This window comes from Macrobrachium rosenbergii, chromosome 50 (genome assembly GCF_040412425.1).
Source record: "Macrobrachium rosenbergii isolate ZJJX-2024 chromosome 50, ASM4041242v1, whole genome shotgun sequence".
NCBI lineage: Eukaryota > Metazoa > Arthropoda > Malacostraca > Decapoda > Palaemonidae > Macrobrachium > Macrobrachium rosenbergii.
The window spans coordinates 14,736,738-14,762,523 of record NC_089790.1 but is presented as its reverse complement, the minus strand read 5'-3'; the positions used below and the strand labels follow the sequence as shown (position 1 = coordinate 14,762,523).

The 25,786-nt window shown below is 42.5% G+C and overlaps 1 long non-coding RNA gene across 1 annotated transcript in view; it reads right to left on the bottom strand.

Annotated features, from left to right (window-relative positions):
• LOC136832877 (uncharacterized) overlaps positions 1 to 25,786 on the bottom strand; it is a 48,362-nt gene that overhangs the window by 3,594 nt on the left and 18,982 nt on the right. The window contains exon 3 of the long non-coding RNA XR_010851344.1: positions 18,315 to 18,593. This is a non-coding gene — a long non-coding RNA (uncharacterized lncRNA). The remainder of the gene's footprint in view (positions 1 to 18,314; positions 18,594 to 25,786) is intronic.

Below are 25,786 nucleotides of genomic sequence, written 5' to 3'. Positions count from 1 at the left end.
AAGTCACCAAATCGGCGCCAGGATAGTGTTAAGCAAGGCGCCATTAATTAAGTCTCGCTGAGCTTGTTTTCTTTGATGACTTCCCGTTTTCTTCAAGCTCAATTAGTCACGCCTAAAACGTGCCAGGTCACGCATTTTTAATCATTTTACTTTATGGTATTTATACGAATGTCACACATTGTGTATCACATGTTTCTTCATTCACAGGCATCAAGACTGTATCTATATTGTAACTCTGTATGTTTTGTATTGTAATTTGTACTCGTTCACTGCATATTATTGTTTATTGTTTCGACCTCAGGTCACAGTCAATTCCATTGTCTCTCACGGCCCGGCGTCAGTCGGTGCTCGCAATATAAGCTGCCTGGATCTGTAATAAAGTAGCAGTAACTTTTACCTGCTCGTTTCTTTGACAATTACAGTGGTGACCGGAGGTATCGAGTATCCCGTTTGCCAAATAGCGGACTCACACGGCGACTCAGTCTTGGCTCCAGGATTTCTCCAAACGCTCTTATCAGCGGCCTAAATGGGCGCTGTAACCAGCGTTTGAGTCATGCTGACTCTCGTCAATGACCCCACCAGCGTCACTAGCGGAAACCGGCGCACGAAAGTGCAGTGACTCTGGGTACCCCACTCCAGTAAGGGGTCAAAGGGCGAGCATGGACGCGGATATCCCCTCCTTCATGCAGTTAAATGGCTTTTATTTCCGCGGACTCCGAGGTTACCTACCTCCCATCACTCCTTTTTCGCCCCGCATCGAGGCCCTCCCGCATACTCCACCAGCGCCCCGAACACATCGCACGGCCGGGCAACACAATCGCGGGCGCCCTCAAAAGCTGCCTCCGTTCACGCCAGGGAACCCATCGATGTGGCTGCGCAGGGTGGAAAGCCACTTCAGAATCGCGGACCTCACGGACGAAATCCTACAGGCCGACACAGTGCTCAACGCCCTTCGGAGGTCTGTTTACAGAAAACTCATCTCGCGAGTACCCGAAAAACACACACCCTCACATACAGCACCAAAAAAGTTCCTCCTCAAAGCTTGCTCCCTGCCCATCGCCGAGCGGGCCGCCCGTCTATCGACCTTGCCAATAATCCACGCCACGACCTCAATCCAAGAGACGCGTGTGGGGCATGGTCGTAGATCTCCTGTCAATACCAGTCTCGGGTGCACAAACAAAGCGGCAGGAGGGCTTCACTCTGGAAATCTGCACCGCCAACTCCTCCCGGAAAGCGCAACCAGATCGCTCACTACACCATGCCTGTCGAGGACCTCATAGCGGCACAACACCTCACAGACTCCGTCAAGGCTTAGCGGCTAAAACCGGCCCACAGCCGGTCAGCTCCGTCCAGCCTGAAGAGGACGTGAGCAGCCCATCAACGCCATCGCCAACAGACGTCCACCGAACCACAGCAGACGGAGGTCTTGGGCTTCCATTCGCTATCACAAGTGGTTCGGAAAGGGCGCCGAAACTGCCTGCCGCCCTGCTCGTTCAACCGTTCAAAAACGGGGGTGTTGGCCAGCAGGACAGGCCGCCATGGCAGCCGATAGAACCCAGGGCCTCAAAAACAGTAGGTTTTTTACGTCCAATTTGCCGTCTCGGCAGGATGATGCTGGTCGACACAGGAGCCTTAAAGTCGGTCTTCCCAGCATCCAGAGAGGACCGCAACCAGACACCAGACCCGGCCGCTTTCTGACGGCCGCCAACGGAACCCCCATCCTCTCCTACGGCACCAGGATAACCCTGTCGATCTCCATCCTTGGCCAGAGTTACTCCTGGGACTTCATCGTCGCGGACGTAGGAACCCCACTCCTGGGGCCGATTTTCTAAAACACTTCGGCCTGCTAGTCGGCGTGTTTGTTAAGCGGTTCCTCGATACCGACTCCTGCGGTCTCTCCCGTAACGGCGGGACCCAGACCCACCATCAGCGCCGTCGCCCCCACCAGTATGCACACCTTCTGTCGGAGTTCCCTGAGGTATTTAAGCCCGAATAAAAAGTCCCCGGGCCCTAGCCAAACACGGCATATACCACCATATAGTGACTAAAGGGCCCCACACATGCGAGAAGTTCATGGGCTTCCCCCTCAGCGCCTTCAGGAGGCGAAAAAAGCATTCGCGGAGATGGAACAGATGGGCATCTGCAGGAAAGCCTCCAGTCCATGGGCCTCCCCCTCCACATGGTGCAGAAACCGGACGGCTCCTGGAGACCCTAATGGCGACTACAGGCGGCTCAACATTGCAACGGAGCCCGACCACTACCCTCTACCCAATATGCAAGACCTCACGGCCTCCTTTCACCGGGCCAAAATATTCACTAAATTGGACCTTCTTAAATCTTATTTCCAGGTACCTGTTGCGCCAGAGGACATACCAAGACAGCCATCATCACGCCCTTCCGGGTCCTATGTGTTCGCCTTCTCCACCTTCGGGCTGATATACGCCGGGGTCACCTTCCAGCGGCTCATGGACAGCATCCTGGGGACCTAAAATTCTGCGTCTGCTAACGTCGACGACATTCTCATATTTTCCAGGTCTCACAGCGAACACCAGAGGCACATCAAAGCAGTCCTCCAGCGCCTCCAAGAAAAACGGCCTCATCGTCCGTTTTGACAAGTGTACCTTCGGCGTCCAGAAAGCAGAATTCCTGGGTCACGAGGTGTCTCCGACAGGCGCCCGCCCTCTTACATGAATGAGAAAGTGAGCCGTAGCCATATATCCCCCGAGGCCCCAGCCTGCTCTGTGATATCAGCACAGGCCAGCCCGCCCTTTGGTTCCAGCCATCACGCAAGGTATCTAGGCCAGGTATTCGGACATCATTCACGATATTTATCTCACACCCCTCTCCGGCAGGATTGCCAAACTGATTTCAAAAAGTTCGTCTGGCACGGGGTGCAAAAGGACGCCACAGCCTGGGCAAAACAATTTGCCTGCAGTGCCAGACCAGTAAAGTGGGCCGTCAAACTGTATTTATTAAATCTGTTCGGGGTATTCATTGGAGTTCCCCAGCCAGGGGCGCGCTTGGCCACATCCACATCGGCGTCGTCGGGCCTTCCCCATCAGGCGGATCAGATACCTCCTCACGGTGGTAGACCGTTCGGCGAGGTGGCCCGAAGCCACACCCATGCAAAAGCCAAGCGCGTGCGCTGAGGCCCTGCTCTCCAGTTGGGTTAGCCGCCGGCGTCCCGGACCACATCACAACCGACAGGGGTTGGCTTTCCTCTCGGTTGTGGTCTGCCCTGGCTCAACTGCTGGGAACCACGCACCACACCACCACAGCGTACAACCCAGCGGCCAACGGCCTGGTTGAACAGTTCCACAGGTATTGAAAGTCATCCCTCATGGCCCGCTGCACCGCCGAGGACTGGAAACATCAGCTGCCGTGGGTCCTCCTCGGGTTGAGGACCGCCCCAGAGCCGGCGGCACCCCATCCGCAGCTGAACAAACCTGGGAACCCCTCGTGGTGCGGGAGAGCTTCGTGACGGATGATCGCCACTCCCCATCTCTGCAGAGGCTCCGCGACGTGGCGGCAAGTTAAGCCCCTTGCAGGCGCTCATACATCGACAAAGCAACCACCTTCATGCCGCCACAGCTGTCATCCGCCACCCACGTCTTCGCGTCAGAGTCGGCAAATTTTCCACCACTAACTAAGCCCTACAGGGGACCCTTCCGCGTGCTGGAGCGGAACAGCAAGGCGTTCAGCTGGCACTCCCAGGCAAGAACGACTGGGTTTCCATGAGACCGGCTAAAGCCCGCCTTCCTGTCGGAGAGTCCCGGCAGCGGCGCGCGGCACCCCTTCCGCCCAAACGCACTCCAGCACGCCCTCACCATGTAGGCGGTTTGCCGCCCCAGGAAGAACCGCCCAAACAGCAGCCTCACAGGCGGGAGGCCCCTCAGTTATCTTCACGTAACGCGGCACCCTTCAGCGTCCCAGCAGATACAGGGATTAATCAGGACGTCCCTCGTCTTGGGGGAGTATTTGTAAAGTCACCAAATCGGCGCCAGGATAGTGTTCGAACGGCGCCATTCTTAAGTCTCCGCTGAGCTTGTTTTCTTTGATGACTTCCCGTTTTCTTCAAGCTCAATTAGTCACGCCTAAAACGTGCCAGGTCACGCATTTTAATCATTTTTACTTTATGGTATTTATACCGAATGTCACACATTGTGTATCATGTTTCTTCATTCAGGCAGGCATCAAGACTGTATCTATATTGTAGCTCTGTATGTTTTGTATTGTAATTTGTTTCGTTCTGCATATTATTGTTTATTGTTTCGACCTCAGGTCACAGTCAATTCCATTGTCTCTCCGGCCCGGCGTGTGTCCGCAATATAAGCTACCTGGATCTGTAATAAAGTAGCAGTAACTTTTACCTGCTTTCGTTTCTTTGACACCTTACAAGAATACGATAACAAAAGACACAAAGTTGTTGGTAATTTAGTTTTCCATCCGTAACGTAAAACACTATGCATGATTGGTATATTTAAAGTAAAATCTGGATACCTGCATTTGTTTCGTTGTTTTGAATTTATTTGAAAAGAAAATACCGCCATCTTGGATCCCTCCGCGTGTTCGCGGGGTTGTTTTGAAATTGTTCGAACTGTTTGTGAGAGAACGGCCATTTGGGGTTTTCCTTCCGCAGGCCGAGGTTGTTTTGAAATTTAGGCCTAACGGGACCTTGGCCGCCATCTCAACGACCTTGTTATTGTGACCTCGACTCTGCTCCCCGCCACTCTTGGGGCATATTTTTTTTGCTTTTCGTAGCGAACCCACCTCCTAATATCTTAGCTAGGAAAAAACCAAAAGATAATTTAGGCAGGGAAAGTTAGGCCTTAGTTAGGAGTAATAACAAGTTCCTATACGAATACCTACTATAAAATCATATAAAGAAAATTTAAAATTTTTACGATAAACTTTTTGACGTCGGCTCCCAGGAAAATTAAGATAATAAAGTAATCCCTAAGGAAGCCAAGACGACGCATCTATATCATTTATTAAGATCCATGCCATTGTGCATGTATAAAATCTTTGTTTACATGTTCTCAAGCAGCAAGAAATTCGCTGATTGAAAATCTCTCTCTCTCTCTCTCTCTCTCTCTCTCTCTCTCTCTCTCTCTCTCTCTCTCTCTCTCGTCATTCAAGTAAGCATTCCTAACCTAAGTGTACGTGACCCTCTTCAAAGAAAGAACGCCGACACTAGGCTAATTAATTCGAATACTTTAACCAAATAAAAGAAACACCTCTGTCCCACAATAGATGAGGACAAGTTAAGAGTACTTACGATACAGTGATAAACTGTCGGTCACAGTGAGGCCTGCTATCCAGACCGAAGCAAACAGTAGTTTTCACCCTCTGAAAAAAAGGGGGCCAGCACTGGGGCCGGTACTGGGACCAGCCACTCACGAGGATCTTTAAGAAAAAAAAAAAACCCAAATTCACTTTATTCCACAGTGCCAATAATTTGCAGCACTCATCACTTGAATAGCTTACTCTCTCTCTCTCTCTCTCTCTCTCTCTCTTCTCTCTTCTCTTTTACCTTCCCTTTCTCTCTCATTCGATTGTTGCACTCTGCAGGGGGTAGAGTGCCTTTCCTCCCATATAGCCTAGTTGGACTCCAGTAGAGGGTCCCTAGGAACACATTGGCACCATAAGTGCCACCAAGCAGAATCCAGAAAAATAAATAAAACAAAACCAAAAGGGAACACAGAGAGAAAGTTCTTCTGGAACCTAACCTGCACCAGTGCCTAGGGATACTGAGTGCCACCAGTGTGACCTGTACACGGCACACCCAAACTACAGTGCCACCTTTTGAAAGGGTGCCACATCATTGAAGAGACACTTCCTCGCTGCCCAAATACGCCCACTCGACCCGGTTAGACGCCCTTCCCCACCAGAACCATGGCAGCAGAGCATTATAAAACCTTCCTGGGGCTGGGGACGGCGGCAGGTCTCACCGGCTCGGAACTTACTACCTGGGTTAAGGAGCAAGTGGACGACTTGGCCAAGCGGGAGAAGGAAGAAAGACTCGAGCAGAGGAAGTATGAAGCCGAGCAAAGGCAGTATGAAGAGGAAAGAGAAGAAAGAAGGAGACAGCATGAGTTAGCCTGCAAGGAAACTGAGTTAGCCCTAAAGGAGAAGGAGCTCGAGCTTGAGAGAGCGAAAATGGAGAATGCCGAAGCTATGGCTAGCCATCAAGCCTCCAGTCCTACACCTGCTGCATCAAACGCTCCAATTTCGAGCATCAATTCCCTAGTCCCCAAGTGGACTGAGGACGAGCCAGAAGCATGGCTGGAGGAGATCGAGGCTCTTTTCGATAACTACAGCACCACGGAGACGGAGAGAGCCTTAATACTAGCCAAGCATATGGAGGAAAAGCCAAGAGCAGCGCTTCGCTCACTGGAGAAGAGCCAGAGAGGTAACATGGCGGAAGTTCGTAGAGTCATTACCAAGGCCTACGAGATAACCCCAGAAAAATGGAACAACGGTTCCGAGGTCTTGCCAAGGAAGTCGGCTGGTCTTGGACAGAATGGGCATGTCACAAAACCCAGTCCGATACGCGCTGGTTCGACTCCTTGGCCTGCACGGCGTTTGAGGATCTCTTCAATCGGACCATGCTAGAAGACCTTTTCCAATGTGTGCCAGGGCCCCTTGCAGTATATCTTAACGATAAACAGCCCTCCACACTTATGGAAGCTTGTCGCATGGCTGATTCGTGGAAACCTTCAATCAGTCGCATAGCACCTCTCAGAAGCGAATCATCCCTCCGGCCTACCTCTCGAACTCCACTCGCCCGAAGAATGGACTGCCTAGCAAGACCCTGTGCAACTATTGCAGAAGGGGGCCATGCTGAAGCTGAGTGCCGATACAAACTCGGCACTAATAAGCAGCCTAACCCTACCAGCCAGAACTCCGCTCCCGATTCATCCGCTCAGCCTCTCCTCCAACAGTTACTGCAGGCCACCGAGCCCATCCAAAAGGCCCGTGCAAATCCTGTGGGGCTGCTAGCCACTACAATGCTGGATCTCCGGCCTGTCACATCATGTCCCCACCACCAAATTTGTCAACCTAATCAGCACTTCATTTTCTGCTGCTGGTCCGCACGGATCCTTTACCCCGAGACTGGAAACCCAGTTCATCTCGGTGGCCCCTCTTCAGAGCACTAGCCTGCCAGTGACCCTTCCGGTCACAGTAGACACTGCGGCAGACATTAGCCTGATCACTAGGGCCCAAGTGCCAGCCAGTGCCATGGTTGACGAAGAAACCCGGTGGGAAATGAAGTGGATAGAGGGCCACACCATCACCGTTCCTACTGTCCAACTCCAGGTTATGACACCTTGGGGCACGATACCCCACCGCCTCGGCGTGGTAGGTGGAATTCGGCCGGAGTGGCCTTCTTGTTGGTCGGGATCTTCTCTCTCTGCGGAAGCCCGTCACCAACGCCCTCCGCAGCCACGTTACCTCCTCCACGGAGGCCCCAGTTGTGAACTCCCAATAATGACAAACCTCCACCTTCCGCCCACCAAAGTGGTCCGCGGAAGGGGCGCCACACAACCTATTTCAGGCCTAGCCCTCTCCAATCGCGAAGGGCTGGCCCACCAAGAGGTCCTCCCCCTCCCGAAGAGAGATTCAGGAGGAGCAGTACCGCTGCAGGACGTGCAAGCGGGCAGACCACTCCACAAATTGGGAGGGCTGCCCAAGCAAGCAACGCCCAGCGGACGCCCCCGAACAAAACTCAGGGAGGCTACGATCTCGCTGGGGCAGGAATCTCTGCCGCAGCCAAACCCCAAGTCGTCCGAGAGGTATTGCACCTCGGACCCCTTGTCAGGCATGCCTGACCCTCAACTGCTGCCAGTGCCACTTGCGAGCACTGAGCAGTGCCAGACTCCGTCCGCCACGGACGTTGAGCTACCAATGGAAAAGGCCCCTATGCGGGTCTAAATCATGAGGCGAATCCTCCTCCGGAGATTTAGGGTTCCCCATGCAGTTGATCATCGCGACTGGAGAGCCTCCAGCACCGAAAACTTCTTTGCTTCTTCTTTGCAAAATTTGATTCCAGGATGAACCCCTGGAGGATCGAAATGGTGCCCCTTCCTTGGAAGACCAGGAACTGGCATCCTCGGACGCAGAAGTCGAGATCGCTCTTGCTCGGTTGTCGCAGCAGCTGGATTAGGAGTCCTCCCGCAGCTTTTGCAGTTGCCCCTGACTTCGCGCCCGCCAGCCCTTCTGGCCTGTCCCCGGAGTCGGTGCTCTCATCACCTGCTAGGCCAGCTACTGATAGGCCTTGGAGGAAACCGAAGAAGAAGAAGAAGGGGCGGAAGAGAGCCCAGTAGTTGCCGAGCTATACGCTCATCCTGGCACTAGTGCCCTCTCGGCACAGTGCCCTAACATCTAAGAGTGATCCTGGCCCCTTGCCCAGAGAAGGTAGCCAGTGTGATCTCTTCCTTTTATTTTGTACCTAGCCTAGGCCACCTTAAAGTACAGTACATCAATTTAGTAGCCTTGTTCCTTCCACTTACCACCGAGCGCAGTAATCATGTAAGTAGCATAACTAATTTCAGTAATCTTAACTATTGTGAAACGAGCCACGATGCTCGTGACACGCATAACCCTAAGACCTCAGTGAGGCACCCATTTATCATATGAGGCAACCCTCATGAATTAACTAGTAAATTTTAATTGTATTAAACATAAACCATGTTGTAATTTAGTTAGAATATTAACTCTTATGTTGGTGCTACGGTCGGGTTAGGATAGGTTAGGCTAGGGAATATCATAGAATGTACCACTAGGCTAGGTCTAAAACACATCATGATTGTAGGAGGTAGCCTATAATAACCGTGAGCACCTTCAGTACTATTAGAATTAGGTAAAGTAGTGAATATAGCTCGTATCCTAACTAGGGTTAGGTAGTTCTGTAGCTAGGTAGGCTAACCAGGACTAATCTGCTCAGGGAAGGAGAGTAACCCGAGAGGCGAACAGCTTGCTTAGTATAGACCTTCACGCCGAAAAGGGAGTGAAGGCCCTCTTAAAGGGGGAGCTTTTATAAATATTACTGCTGTTCGCCTCGATGTAGTTAGGTGTAGGAATACTAGTCCGTTTTGACCTCGACAGAGAACATCTCTGCCCACGCTGGTAGGCTAGGCAATCTTAAAAATAACAATCACCGCCAGTAGACAAATGGCGCGCATAGGCTGGAAGGTTTGTAAACAAAATATGCTAGGGCATTAGGGACCTAAGCCTCAGAGAGGGTTTACGCTCAATGACCCCTAGTTATGGTGGCCTCTTAAGCTTTATTCTATGCATTCGACGATGCCTTTGTCAAGGTCGGATTGACGGCGGTATAAGCCCTCCTCTGGCGGGAACGGCGAGGTCGGGTCAGAGAGATCCCAGCGGTCACGGAACCAGGGTGACGCGGCGTGCGTGTCTGAACGATATTCTTTGTTCTTTATTACTTTCTCCTACGTCTATCTTAATTAGTGAATTGGGAAGACTGCCAGAATACGACTCCTGAGGTCCTCGTTTGCGCAGCGACTCGACATTCACGGTAAGTCCGATTCTTGTTGAAGCCGTCGATTGACTAGTACTTTTCTGTATTTCACATTTTTTCTTTGTTTTCTTCCTTCAGCCACCACTTAGGGTATATGTGTTTACAAAGTCTAGATTAAGCCTAATTATTATATTGTTAGCTTCAACCCCGTTATTCCAGTAAAATACCTAGGATTTAGGTAAGCAAAATCAGTTAAATCTCGATGCTTTTGTATGCCTCGCGTCCGAATGTTTGGAAGAACCGTTGCGTTTAAAATCAAATTCATCTCAAATATTCTTTGTTAAGGTTAATAACCCTTAACTGGCGACCTTTGGCTAATTAACGTCTGTCTTTGAGGTTAACTTTTGGCTTCAAGTGGCAGGTTACGTGTAATCTTGGTTTGCAGGGCCGTAAAAATTACGTAAATTGAATAATACATGATCAACCAAGACCTCACACGTAACAATATATATATATATATATATATATATATATATATATATATATATATATATATATATATATATATATATATATATATATATATATATATATATATATATATATATATATATATATATATATATATATATTATAATTAACAGGTCAGGGTTTTATGCATACAATGGAGTACTTCACCGGTGTACTTGTGAAACAGTTTTACAGGCATGAAATTTCAGAGACTCAGAACTTGTCTTAGAAAAAAAAAAATAGGTCAGACTGAATGTCGGATGGAAGCAATGTGGATGAGTAACAGTAAAGTATGTAATCGTTCTGTGGGCATGTAGTGCACACGAATATAAATATTAGGATCTTGAAGTATTTAAAAGGAGAGGGTCTGCTTATTCTTGTCACAACATTCGTTCTGTCTGGGCTTTACAATGGTGAACAGTAATAATGGCACAGGTGAAAATAACACAGGTAGAAATGGAACAAGTGAAAAAATAGGAAAAAATGGCACAAGGGAAAAAAATATATATAGATTCATATACCGTGTTTCGCCGTGTTTAGTACTAGCCCCTCTGGGACCTATGTCCCTAAGTGCATCTGATTCCGAGGGGCTAGTACTAAACACGGCGAAACACATTTGATCCCCGAGGGCTAGTACTAACCACGACGAATCACTGTACAGTGGATGAATCAATATGTTTTTTTCCCTTGTGCCATTTTTTTCCTATTTTTTCACTTGTGCCATTTTACCTCTGCCATTTTTACCGTGCCATTTTTGCCTGTGTCACTGTTACTTGTGCTGTTGTTACCTAAATTCCGTCACAATACTCATTCTGCATTAACAGCACTTTATTGCAATTAATGACGCCCTTTATTTTGAATGTGTATCTTTAATGCGATTTTGTTGCCGTCTGAAATCTTATGTAAATACCGCTTGGCAATAGCAGATTCATTGCTAGTTGCACTCTAATGAAACATTCGGAAGAAGATTACTTGTGAACACTTTTGCTGTAATCCACCTTTTCCTCTTCACTAAACCCGTCAGTTTATTTGCTTTTAATCCCGTTTTTTCGTTCTTATTCAGTTTAATCATCATCCCGGTAAACATTCTTTCATTATAAGGGTACCGTCTTTGAACCTTGCGAACTTCTCAACAGATCTGATCCCGTTTGTGCTTCTGATCGTTCGTTATTCTGTATGCGCTTTCCACATATGCTATTTTGTTATTCACAGTCACTAACATCCCGTATTTTTTTTGAAAAACTTATTAGGAATGTTACCGATTTAATCCTCTGATCTGTTCTTGACTGCGTTTCCATCTTTGCGCCGAAGCTCAGTGTAACCAACTCTTTCATTAACTGTTTCATTAAATAATTTAAAGAAATTTCTTGTGTACAAGTCGAATATTACAGTCCCTCAAGTCTTATACCAAATCAGTTTCAAAAGGTCACGGAGTTCTCATTCAGATATGACAGTCGTTCTTTTCGGTCTTCAGCGTGTGTCTGTGTGTCTGTCTCTGTCTGTTTGTCTGTCTGTCTCGGTAACACTTTGCGTCATACTACTTGGGTTGGTGTCGCTCAAGATTTGCGATCTTTAAGTACGCATGGTGTATAGTTTAGCTGAGTATCTTTATGCTGTTGCTAGTTATCGTCTGTCCTAAAATGATTTCCGTATAGCTTTTAGCACAGTATGACATTAACGCACTGAAAATTTGCACTGAAAATGCATTGTCATTAGTGAACTCAAGTCTAGGATAATGGGAAGCGTTCCTACATACATATTTTTTGTGATTTATACGAAAATTTTTATCTTGAGCTTTTAAGTAGAGGTAACGCGACTTCATTATAAATTCTTACAAAATTTCAAATGAATAGAATCCCAGTACGTAGTGCAATTTTATAAATGTGTATGATTTATTTCAATATAATTCTGTTTCCCTGAACAGGGTAATAACTCCAGATAAAAAAAAATAAATAAAGACAGTGATCATTACTACATTTATACTTCAGATTGCTCATTTATGGAGAGCCCCTGTGCAGAAACGCCGCAATATTAGCTGATTCATACTCCTACAAAGAAGACTCAAATGCACCCAGTACGCCATTCACCTCATTTTGCTTGCACTCCTGTGCTTCCTGAAAAGTAAGGTACTTAACCAGTACTTTTTCTTCACCATATAGCTAGTAATTGGTCAGTCTTTCTCGCTTTTTCCTCTTAGTGAAGCTGTTTTTTACCAACACTTCTTCAACGCCATCTCCCTAGCACTACCAAGGTCTTACTCTCCTTCTCCCTCTTAACGCTTACGAATATACACCTGACCAAACTATCTGGAAACTCTTATTCTTCAATTCCCCTAAGCTAACCTTTTTACTACTCTTTTAGCTATCTCCATATTTCTCACTTTTTAGATCTGATACGAACAATTCATCTCACCAGTTCGGCATTTACACTTCACTTTCATTAAAGAGTTATTCAACAGTTCCTGCATATATCCCTACTCTGCCTCCGTAGACTTTCTCAAGTTCGTATCAGTCTTTTGTACGCATGCTACTACCTTCTTTGCTTCACCTGCTCTGGTACTAAATAACGGTTCCAGTGCGAGGTCATCAGACCAAACTTTCATAAATGATGAAATTCACCAATTCTGTGACACAGTTTCTCTCCTCTTGCTATTTTCCATTTTATTTATTAGCTAATGCTTATTCAGATACACCTCCTCCAATTGTTCAACCACCCATACTCGCATTTGTAGCTATTAACTTCCTGGCTTCTATTAACCCCTATATCCAAACTCATGCTCATGTGAACTCTCAAATTTTTTCTCATTCAAAAACTTTCCAGTTGCTTCACTAGTTTCTGCAGGTTCTCCTCAACACCCACAATAATTACTGTTTTATTCGCAAACATCAACTTCTCCACGCTACATTCATGACTGATTTTCTTATCCCATAATTTGGTATGTACACTACATGACAGGGCCTCTCTCCACCTTCTCCCATCACCCTATCGCCAAAGTTATTAAAAGCTATGGAAAAATAACACACCCATTCTCGGACTCACTTTTACACCAAATCAGTCTCTCATATCTACATATAATAACACGCTTCTCTTTCTCCTTACAAACTTTACATCACTTCCAACAGCTTGCTTAGTTTATACCATGCATCCTCGTAATCCTCCAAATTGTGTTTCTGTTGATTCTTTCCTGATTTTTAGGTCCATGTACGCCACATACAGCTTTTTTCCCTTTACTTTTAGACAGTTTGCATAACTGTTTCGTATTTCGAAAATTTATTGCATGTGGAGAATAGAAGAAATGTCAAGCTAATGATGCAAGTTTGAGAATGTTTATGAAGATGCAAGGAGGGTATAATTAAAGGTTGACGAAGCAGCCAGGACTTGATGACTGCAGTACAGAGGTGAAAGGATGAAGAAGAGGTTGACCGGGGTGAGGGAAAGGTTCCGAAGGAATGAGAGAAGAATAATTGCTCTTTTGTATCAGGGTAAAGGTGGCAGAGGAAACTGTACAATGTATAGGCATAGCGTCACTTAGTACACCTGGGTGGGTCTTTGGCAAGACAATAAAACAGATACAGACAGGGGACAAACACAGTGGGTTTATATAAGGAAGAGTGTATGGGAGATGTGTTTATTGTGAAATAGTTACGTCTAAACAAAGACACATATCTGTATAGGAGAAAAACAGGCAGGACGGGTGTAATTTCTTTATAAGCGTCGTGTAATGTTTTCATGCTTGGTTAAGGGGAAAATCAGAACACCGTGCAATAATTTTCAGTAGCATGTCTCTCATATTTGCGAAAATACTCTTTTGCATCCAGATTTTAAGGTTGCGTACTAATATTATAACGATTGTGTATAATAAGTGATATTTGTTGGTCCCTAACGTTTTTTTTTTTTTTGTGTCATTGACGTTTCTAAATTGTGATAAGACACAGCCAGTTAGCAAACCAATAACAGTATAGTAGTTAGAAATTTGGAAGGGGAAGGATATTGAAGTACACCTGAAGGGATTTTCGTTTTTACTGCTTTGAATCCTTAATTCATCAGGTATAATCCCTAGGCACACACACATATTATGTATACACACACACACACACACACACACACACACACACACACACACACATATATATATATATATATATATATATATATATATATATATATATATAATGCTGTATGTACAGCATGTACAATGTACACAAAAGGGAAATAGGACTTGAAAGTATTAATTTTTTTATACTATTTTTCTATAACTTCGTGATTAAGACTGTGCAGGACTGGACATTCTACCTAAAATTGCATCATATTGGAAATGTTTTTTTTTTCACCGTTGAAGATGCCAAATCCATTGAGCTGTAGATGGGGTTAGTTGAAATCACTCGAATCACATGAGTTTCTCCGCAGAGGGTAGAGCCTCATGTGGTACACTGTAAGTATTAGTAAAGGTTGTTTGCAGCGTCCCTTCGGCCCATAGCTCCACCCACTTTTTAACCTTTTGCTTTTCCTCATGTCTGAATTCCTTTCTTCCATTTTTTTTTTTTTGTGCAACCACTCCAATTCCCTCTTTAAAGTGACCCAATGCTTGGCCTTATAGCCAGATTTTCATAAATCAATTTCACATGAATTTCGGTGTGTTTGAAAGGAGGTTTGGAGTAGATATCTGGGTGTTCATTCACAGAGGATCTCTCTCCTTTTTGTCTTGTTTGTATACTTTACAGTTATACAATCTATCAAGCATACTCGGTTGTTAATATTAATTTGCGTTCGAAAATTTACACATCATTTATCCCTGTTTATATTTGAATTTCTCTTAATAGACCTAGCATTTTATTGCACTGGCTAGCTACATTTATATTAACTCCAGATTACTACCAAATATTTTATAGTCTCTTTTAATTCTTCATAAATTGTCCTTGTTGTCTTCCCAGCCCTTGACAGAAGACCCTTCTCAACTTAGCACATTTGCTTGTTGTAATGTGTATGGTATAATGGAGCAGATAAAACTTTAGGTTAATGCTTCCAGCACTTGAGTGATGCATGAGAAGTTGAAAATTGAATGTCTTGGAAGAATCACATGTGAGTCTGGAGAAGTCTGGTTCTTGGAAGGTGAATGTGCTCTTGAGTGGTCACATGTATATCTCCCCTGAACAGCCCCTTTAGCTTCATAAGGGACTTTACCATCTTTGTAAGTATAGCTTAGTTTTACCAGACCATCTTTGTATCAAGTATGGTTCTGTTACTGGTGAGCCACATCGCACCCTATTCTTCATTAAATAACGGAATGTAAAATGTGCTTGGATTTTTTTGGAATACATCATTAGGTCAACACCCGTTTCCTGTTTGACAGGTGTTACTTTGTTCACTGCCATGTACATCTTGGTAGTATGGAGCCCTGTTGAACGTGCCAGACTTCGCCAATCGAAGATCCTTTCGTGTGGAAGTCACCATCCGAAGGTGACATTGATAGTCTTAACGTATTGTGGAATGAACTTTCAACCTGCTTCTTTGACTTAGCCGAGAAGAGGTGAGCTGGGCGGGCGGGGGGGGGGCCTAGGTCATTGCAGTCGCAAATCCCCCTCCCTCGCCCATTGAACATAAATAACTGTTAATTTTTCCTGGAATTTTCATGAATTATTTCATTAATGTGAAGAATGAGTGTGAAAATGCATTTTTAAATGCATGTAGGTCTTGCTTCGAAAAATGTTGTTCTCATTGAATTTGAGGTTCATTTCTAGTGTATGAAAATTTTTCGGTGTTCTGAAGATTACTTTCTTGTGAATTACTCGTATGAGCACTTTGAGATTTTAAGTTATTCGGTAAATGTCTGGGTAGCTGGAGATACATAACTTGCTAGCCTTGACTGTATACTACATCGATGTCCTGATCAGCAGCCAATATTTGTAGTGTTTGTTTCTATCTATATTTATTTATTTTGACACGTACACATGTAGCAGGATAAATTCAAATTTCCGACCTATTCCGACCTACTTTTCGAAGGTTGAAAAACCCACATACGTACAAACTTACTGGGAAAAAAAAAGAGTTGACCAGGAAAAGACCCAGATAGGTACTGTCACGGATGTGCTGATTCTGATTTCGGAATCCTTTTGCAAGAGTATCTGGTTATAACAGCTTCTGAGAATTTATGACATTCAGAACTTGTATGCATATTCATTAGGCTATATACCGTAAATCACCAAGGAGTGACACAAATTCATGTCAGCCCCTCTGAATTGCCCGCATGACATGTATTACTCTCTGGAGCTCGCCTAAAACCCAAAGCAAATGCTTAGGGACTACAAATCGAAACTGATTAAATTAAATTTTGATTCTTCATTACCATTCGAAATACTTTATACTTCCTACTTGCACGCATTGGAATTCAATTTAAAAAATTATATGAGCGCCTAAGTTTTGTTCCTTGTTTACCGAAGAGTTTATTCGTATCTTTATACATTAATTCATCACTCTCGGAACGGATATTTAGTGCATGTTAAGTTTCTGTCAATTGTCTGATTGTCTTCCGGAAGCCACCCAAAAGCTAAGAAATTAGTAAACATTCAATGTTATGTTCTCGCCTTCAGAAACTCTGTGTTTGATGGCCACTGTTCTTTGATCGCCAGAGCAAAGAAGTGTGTGTGTGTGTGTGCATAAGTCATCCATATCTTCCACTAACAGGAAGTCTGGTATATATTTGTTTCTTTACCAGCAAATTCCCAATAGTCTCTGTAGATCCAACTTTCTTTCCCTAATCCACTTCAGTAGATTTTCTACTTATTGTCCTTTTGCCAAATACTCTCTGTTTACCACTCGTTTCTACTTTTTTTTTATTTAACCAATGTGCTGGTTACTTCTGACTTGTATAATCTTATTACTTCAGCAGTATTCTCTGCTCAAAGATCTTTAGGGTTCTTGCTTCCGTAAGTGCAGGTAATCATTCGGGCCTAGATAATATTCGTTAACGTTAACTGAGGAATTAACCAAAGAATGAAGCCTGCGCTTTTATCGAATATTTTTCTTAAATTTTGAACACTTCATTTACCTTTTCTCTTGAAGAAGTGTACTGAATCCACCCTTCCCAATAAAAGGTGACTGACTATTTATACTACCGCATGTTGCTTTAATATTTGCCATTGGTAGCGTATAAAAAAACTTTATTGCTTCTACAAGGCAAGATATGCTGGGAACTTTTTATCTTATCTCTGATGAAAATTTATCTTTGGGACTTCATGCATGTTTCCGTTTTCACTCTTGTGCCTCGAAGGCATTAGTAAGACTGGTAGAACGCTGTGTCAGCCAAATGTGGCATTAAATCTTAACGCTTAATTCGTTTACTCGCAAAAACAAGCAGAAGAAGCGAGTTTGCTTCACCCCCTTTCCCTTCAACTGCAATTCGTTTGTTAATCTTACTCCTAAACTAATATCCCATGCTTACTCAGCTGGACAGTTTGGTCTAACCCATACTCCCTGAGCTGGATTAGGCTGGTGGTTTAAACTGAAATGGAGGTTTTCATTTTATGTCATTTCCCTTTCTCATTATTAATGCATAGGCTTTACCCTGTTTTGCATTAGAAAGTCTCGAATTACTTTAGTGCACGCTGGTTCTTAGACAGGAGGTTTGAGATCATTAAGTCTCTCTCTCTCTCTCTCTCTCTCTCTCTCTCTCTCTCTCTCTCTCTCTCTCTCTCTCTCTCTCTCTCTCTCTCTCATTTGTGAGAATGAAGATTTTAAAACAAGTTCCGTAGTGTTCTGAGAATTAATAGTATGAAATATAAGTATGCGATACAGCTATCAAGTATTGCTTTCTCTGTTTAGCGTTGTTGTCTATATTTTTATTTTGGAAATGTAATTTTTGAAAGGCATACTTCTGATAAAGTTATCCTGATCTCTAGAAAAGCCCCATGCACTGTTTTCGTATTTTTTCATTAAGACCAAGGAATATTAAGAGTCTGATAGCAGGGTAATGAGAAATGAAACCTTTAGTGAAATTACAGTAGCTCTCTAGTTAGTTGAAAAGGCGATACAAGGGAGATAGTATGTATGGTGGCTTGGACATGTACCTCGCACCTCACCTCCCAGGGAAAACAATACTTGAGAATATCACCAAGGATGTTATGGATATCCAAATGGTGACTGGAAATGAGTGGAGATTTGTGAAAGTGAAAGTGCTGGACAGACGTGAGTGACCCTTTGTGTCTTAAAGCGTTGGAGGTAATGATGATGAAAAAGAACTGCATTAAAATCCTGGTATCTTAACTTGACATTTTAAATCACTATATATTAAACAACTCTCACCTACCAGGCATAGATGACTTACCAGGGAAGTGGATGTCTAATGTAGCTGCGCCTACGTCCTCTTCTGCCTTATTTTTTACGAGTATCATGAATTCGACGTCAGATCCTGAGAATTGTGTTAGGTCAGCTTTGAAGGTTAGAAGGGTACTGGGTGTACTGTTTTCCGACCTGAAGCCATATTCGTGGTCTATGACTCTTACCACAAGGATTGAATGTGTTGTATTAACCGATGTCGTTGTATTCAGAGTAAATATGAATGCTCCTTGATCATCCCTCTCGATTTTGGATATTCCCAACACATCTGTAAAAAAAATATGTATGTGAGCAAACCCCACGAAGACGTTTTTGGTGTGTTTACTTCTGCAGCAATTGAATCTGTAAAGAAATAAATGAAGAACTCTTCCTCTCTTATTGGGATTCGAACTCATGTATGATAAGGTTACTGTTAACTCACCATTCTACGAGTTTCTTATTTATTTCCACTCCGGATTCAAGGCTTTCACTTATAAGCATATCCAAAATGTATGAAGATATCTGTAAGTTCAGTTTTCGTTATGGTTATTAAGAATCTATATTTTGTATGAATTTCACCAGTAGATTCTACATACTTAAACCATAGGTCTTAAGCCTAGAAAGTAGATATGCAAGACGATGTGCTACGATAGTGATGTTGGGTCTATCTTGGCTCTAGTAAAGTATACTTAATTCTGACTGATCGGTTTACTTGTGAATTGACATCAGTTTTCATAGAGGTTTAACAGTAACTTCACTCTTTTTCAATGGACCGTTCAACTCCTACCAAGAAAGAATGACCTCATCATTTACTAATCTATTTATTCAAGGCTTCTTATTGTCAGTGTATCTAGAAAGTGTGAGAAGGTCGAATGATATAGAGGCTACTGTTGCTATTAAGCAATACATGTTTTTGCTGAATGCGACCAGTAGCTTTGTGTCTCGGCCTGTAAACTCAAAGTCGTTAAACTGTATGTCATGACGATGAAGATAGATCCATTTAGGCTCCAGAAAAATATATTTGAATCAAGCAGACATTGGAGTTGTGAGGTGAAATACACTCTTATTCTTATAGTCCAGGCAAATTAGCAGTTTTAGGAAAAAAAAAAATCATAAGTTTTTATATTTGGCAGGAAGACTCTTCAAGGGTCATAGAACAAAGATCTAAAGAGTTCCCCTCCATCAAGTGTGTGCTTCCCCCTTTTTTGGGGGGAAAACCCCCATTGGAGGGTACTTCTCCTCATATTTACCCTTTTTTCTCAAAAACGGTGCATCGGACGGGTCAAAGGTATATGGAGCAAAAAAATAGAAAATTAAATTTTCCACAACTTCTTTTCTATGTCTTTTAGCTCTAAATATTACGATTTTTGCGGAAATGAGGTCGAAAGTAGTCGACTCATTTTCGCCAATATTAAAAAAATCATTTTGTCCTTACGCTTTGCTTTATAACGATGAAATGATGGAGGATGAGTCTTGAATGATGAAAGAAGTTGTTCTACATGCTGTCTGTCGTTATCATCAATAGTAAGTTCTTGAAGCATGAGTTTCGCCAATGCACAGTATGTCAGCATGTGAGCTCTAATAGCTCGAGCATATGCATGTCCTGACAGCATGTGTGGTACTGATGAAGAACCATAAACAGTGGACCATAGTTCTGAAATCCCACTACCATCCATGATGTATCCAATGGACCCAAGATACGACATAAGGAGATGAAATCCTCCCAGCCTTACAATTATATTGCTAAGTTCACCATTTGGATTGGAGGAAACTATATCCTTGGCTTTGATGTAGAGTGGCTGGTCAAAAGTTCATATCACTTGCTTTGTTTTTTTTTGTTTCCTCAGCAGCATAGTTTAAAGCACTTAGCACCGTATTGTACTCAGTTGGTGGTAGGCTTATGAAAGGCAGTGCAAGAATTTTTGACTGCTCATAAGAATGAGCATAGGTTATACCCTCCATGAAACCTTGCCATGATGGGAAGGAAGGGGTTTGGAGAAATTTTCCATACATCCACAAAACATCCTTTGGTGCTGGGGTTGAAACATAATGTACATCTTCCTGTTACACACATTTTCCAGTTCTAAGGCATTCAAACCTTGTTTTTGTTTGCCCTCAAACTTTCTTATTTTAATGTTTCCAGCTGCAGCAATCTCATTTGAGGATGGGATACTTCTCAATTTATTTATTTCCTGAGTTTTTGCAGTTCTTGATGGAGTTATGCACTTTATTCCACCCATTGAATGAAATGTTCCTTTGCCAGACAAGGTTTGAATGTTGAAGTCTGCATTATCAAAAACATACTGACAAAATGAATCTCCTTCCACATCTGGTTTCCAAGAAATTGCAGCCGATGACTCAAACAGTGAGACATCACTATAGGCAGAGCAAAATCCAAAGTTTGATACTGTGTTAACAATGGTTCTAGAGCCAGTTTTCCGAAATAAATATCCTGCCAAACCAAGCAATAGGCAGGACAAAAATGATCGGGGACGTGTTGCAGAAATTATTGCATGTGCAATTGCTGTACACTTCTTTTGTAATTTTCCCCTATCATTTTTTTTTCTTTTTGAACAACTAGTTCTAAGAAGGCATGTAATGTTTCAGGCACATCATCATCTGCATTTTTCATAAATTCAGTGACATCTGGATAATCTGTGGTATTGTAAGGATTTGTTCTGATATCCTCACGGATTATAGTTGCTGCAGGTTTACGATTCTTAATCTTTCATCTTTCTCACTTTTCTCTCTCTCTGTGTACCAGGTATTGGTAAGTTTTAGTCCAGAGCCACGGAAACAAACTAATGTTGATCTTTTCTTCATTTGAAAGAACATTACTCTATCTTCATATGTGTCCATTAACCTATTTTTCAATGTTTTTTCAGTTACAGATGAACTTTCTGGCATATTTTCTTCAAGATTTTCATTAAGTCATGTAAAGTGAATTGGCATTCTTCTGATTCTCAATGTAGCTACATAGTTTTCAAAAGCACAGTCAATATGCTCATCTTTTGGACGTCCTCTTTTAAAGATGATGATGCGTTGGTAAAAAAAAGTTTGAATAGCAAACTTCATGATAACGGGCTTCTTCAGCAACAAGACGCAGGACACTGTTAACTCGTTTGAATACTTTGCCACCTAGTTCATCTTTTCTTTCTTTAGCAAAGTCTGAAATTTTCTTTTTCAGATGCAGAACTCTAACTTCCCAAATTTTTCTGCGTCTGCTCACATTCTTTTTCTTTTCAATTGCAGTATCACATATATCACTACAGGAAAAGCACTTGGTTCTGAAATCAAATTTTTCTTCTGATCTCATGGTTTGCTTTGTTTCTTTGCAACCTTTCTCTTTTCTTTTTTCATCTCTGGCAATATTTTCTCTTTTATGTACTCACGCCTACATATTTTATGCACTTGAATAGTGTTCACTTCCTTTAGCATTTCAAAATGTCCGTCATTTCTAATTTTACTGACACGTCTCAAATTATGTATACCATCTTCCACTTTCACTGTTTCACCTTCACTTAATGTCTTTTGGCAACAGAAACACATCTCATTTCTTGAAGCCATGGTAAATATTTTGTTGTGTTCACTTAACTCTATATCATTACCATTATTTCTGAAAATAATCTCATTCTATTCTGAAAAGAAAGAAATCACAAACCTGTTTACCACAAGTGAAGAGAGAAATGTGCATGGTATAATGTTATTTTCAAGCTTGTTCAGTAACAATTTACAAGAAAAGCTTTTGATATAAAAGCAATATAGGCATGGACATCTCAGGATTTACAGTTTTATATTTGTTATTCCTTCCCCTTCTTCTAATATTTAGACCAAAACAAGGATACCAAATGAAACCTGAATCTCTACTCTACAATGTCATCTATATGATATTTTGATTATAAATTATGAATTTCAAAGTTATTAAGCAAAGTGTAAGGACCGAATGCATTTTTTTTAATATCGGCAAAAATGAGTCTACGACTTTTGACCTCATTTGTGCAAAAACTGTAATAATTAGAGCTAAAAGACATAGAAATAAAGTTGTGGAAAATTTAATTTTCTATTTTTTTGCTCCATATACCTTTGACCCGTCCGATGCACCGTTTTTGAGAAAAAAAGGTAAATATGAGGAGAAGTACCCTCCAAGGGGTTTTCCCCCAAAAAAGGGGGAAGCACACACTTGATGGAGGAACTCTTTAGATATTTGTTCTATGACCCTTGAAGAGTCTTCCTGCCAAATATAAAAAACTTATGATTTTTTCTCCAAAGGGCCTTTTTCGTCTAATTTGCCTGGACTAGCATAATAGATGAATGGTAACCTTATTCTTTCTCCTGTGTGTGGGTTCGAGTCAAACCAGAGAATGGAAACCTCCATGTATTTTTTTTATTCAGATCTTGTAGTGGCAAATGCATCTAATACAAGTGAGGCAATCAAAAGAATAAGAGATTACGAGGTTACTGTTGCCATTAAAATTACGTTTCCGGGGAATGTGACGTAAATTTTTTTTTATACTATTATATGCTCTGTTATACCATTGTATACTCACTGCTGCAAGGAAATCTTGGCGTAATCCTATAATGGATTCGCCCACTTGAAGATTCTGAAGTTTATAAATAAGTCCCTTGTGATATACTAAGTCGAGAGTTACGCTAAGATCTATTTGAATTACTCTAAACTCAAAACCCTTATCAAGGTTCTCTTGCAAATGGCATGTCAAATCTAAAAGAGCATTGCAGGTACCTAACTGCTTCCTATATGCATGTTGAGTATCAGTAAATAATCCTGTGGATTCCACATAATTATATAGTGGCTTTAAAATGAGATTTTCTGCAACTTTGGAGAGCACAGGGGGAATAGAAATTGGCCTGTAGTTACTGCAGTCTGCAAATATGCCATCCTTTGGAGCAGGCACTGTATTAACTAAGCTTATGTTATCTGCAATGATACTCTGTTGACCTAAAAATATATAGAATTTTCTTAACATCCCTAGAGCGAAATGCAAATTTTGTTAGAATAGGTTCAGGATGACAAGTATCAGGGAGAAAGACATCCTCAGCTGATTACCTAGCTTCATAAACCGAATCAAATACTAGAAATAAATCACACTTGGCAATCAGGGCCACAAGGTGCTGTTACTGTCACCCAATCCAAACGTTGGAAAATGAACCTAAGAAGCAGTTAACTGACATTATGCAATAAGTCAATAAGGAAACCTGAAATTGGTATTTGTGAGCCAAAGATACGGATCTCTTAAACATTTGGTGGATCATTTTATTTAAGCTACAGGTTCAGATGAGGTCAGTGATGATGTAATGCTGTGAATGGTAATTGCATGCCATGTGACAAATAACTTGTTTTGCAAACTTGTTGTATAGATCACAGAAGTATTAATGGGTTTAAAATCAAAAGCTTATAAAAAGAAACATCTGATAGCAAGTGAAGTCAGTGTCAGATAAAAGAAGGGTAAAGGAAAGGAAACTAGAAAAATTAATGTGTGCATAACGAGTCATGTGTTCATTTTCAGTTATAAAAGACCACTTTTATAGCGTCACTAATTTCCCATTGATTTCAGATATCCCAGGCCACTGCATATGGTTTTGGTTGTATTAGATCAATTTTCCCTCATAGAAAATTCGGCCCTCCAGCCCATTAGCTAGGAAGTAAAATTTCATGGTGGCTGGAGGAGACCCCCACTAGGGGGACAGAATGTAGTCGTCCTATCCCGCTATTGTACGATATGGAGGGACTGAAAGCCGTTAGGGCACAAGGACCAGTCAGGATGGTAATTGGGCCGCTAGGCTGACCTTTAGTTAGTTTTAACTATAAGACCTATTTCCCTTTGACCTTTGTGCTGGCTGTTATTTGCTTCTTGCAGATGTACTGGAATCAAATGGGGCGCCTCTGCTACTGAGGTCGATCTCATTCCTCTCCCAAACCTCAAGAGCACAAGATCGCTTCTCTGTCCTCCTCCCACTGGCCACGTGTTGGGACTTCTGCTGCCTGAATCCATCTTTTGTAAGCGAGCTCCATGCACAGATGCAATAAGAATCCTGTTACCTGGCTCTTCAAGTTCTACCCCTCCCCTTGTGAAATAGTTGCCTTAGAAGACTCAATTCCATCTTCTAGCATCAGCTGTCCGCAAGGACCACAAGTTAGGCCTCTCAGCGTTATCGTTGTGCTAATGTAAAATAATTTTATCAGCTAGTCTTAAGCAGTTTATATGATTTGCGTCAACCTTTTTTTTTTTGCTAACTGTAGTTGCACTGTTTATTGCACATTGGATGTGCCTTGATTGCTGAACTGCCAGCCTGTCCATATCAATTCCTAGTTGCAAGTCTGTAAATAAGGTCATTTAATCTAAGCGACTGGTGGCAACTTTCCCATTTTCTTTGTATAGATGTAATTTCTGAGATTTAAGTGTTGGCCCCTAAGGCAAATTACATTAAAAAGTCAATTTAACTCTTCCATCCGGACTCAGAACATAATAGTGTCGATCTCGCCAGGTTCTTAGTCATATAGTAACAAGAATTAGCTTTGCTATTACTAGACTAGGAAGGGAGACGAATTGGGGAATAATGTAATTCGTAAAATAATTCAATTCCATTATTCGCAAGGCAAAAGATAAAGGGTGACAGAACCGAAGCTAAAGGTAACAAGGTAAGGTTTACTATAATTGTTATAATATTAATGATACATTAGGAAGAGATAGGGAAGAAGTGTTTTAAAAGAAGTGATTTGCAGCTGATTTTTTAGTTATCATAGAAAAGGCGAGAGCACCAAAAAAGTTCTTAAAGTTAGCGACGCAGAATAACTGCCCACGAAATTTTGTGTTGTGAGAAACAGAGTAGCAGTGGTGTTGTGACACCATAACACTGGTATTTAGGAATTAGGAAGTGCTTTGCCAGGGATTTATTGCATGAGCTAGTCATGAACAGTTAGCTAAATGTGTTGTTCGAAAACAGTTATGGCAGAGGAAGTGTACAATTCCTTTGTCAGTGAAGTACATTTGAAAATTCATGTTTGTTAAAATACCACATGTGACAACTCCTAGCAGCGTCGGTGCATGCACGCTCCATTGTCCGACTCCACAATCCCAAGACCACCAGACCCAGTTCAGATTTTATTTTAATGTTTCAAGTAAAGTAAAAAAGCATTATCGATGTTTTAAGGTAAATAATTCGAGACTGCATATCTGCACCAATAATTCGGTCAGAAGATTTTAGTTCCCTTAATTTTAAACCACCAATTGAGTATTGTATGAGGTGCTTGACGTCACCAGTAGCCAACAGATCTGTTTCTCCCGCACACCCTGTTCCACTTCTCATCGGTGAGCAAAATTCCATTTCTTTTCGCCTAACGTAAAATCTAACGAAATATTTTTTTAGTAATTAGAAACCCCTTTCCACCATTTAACTTGCAATGATGGGAGCTAGGTATTAAATTACATAAATTCCAAAAGTAAATTTTAAAATGTAACTTAG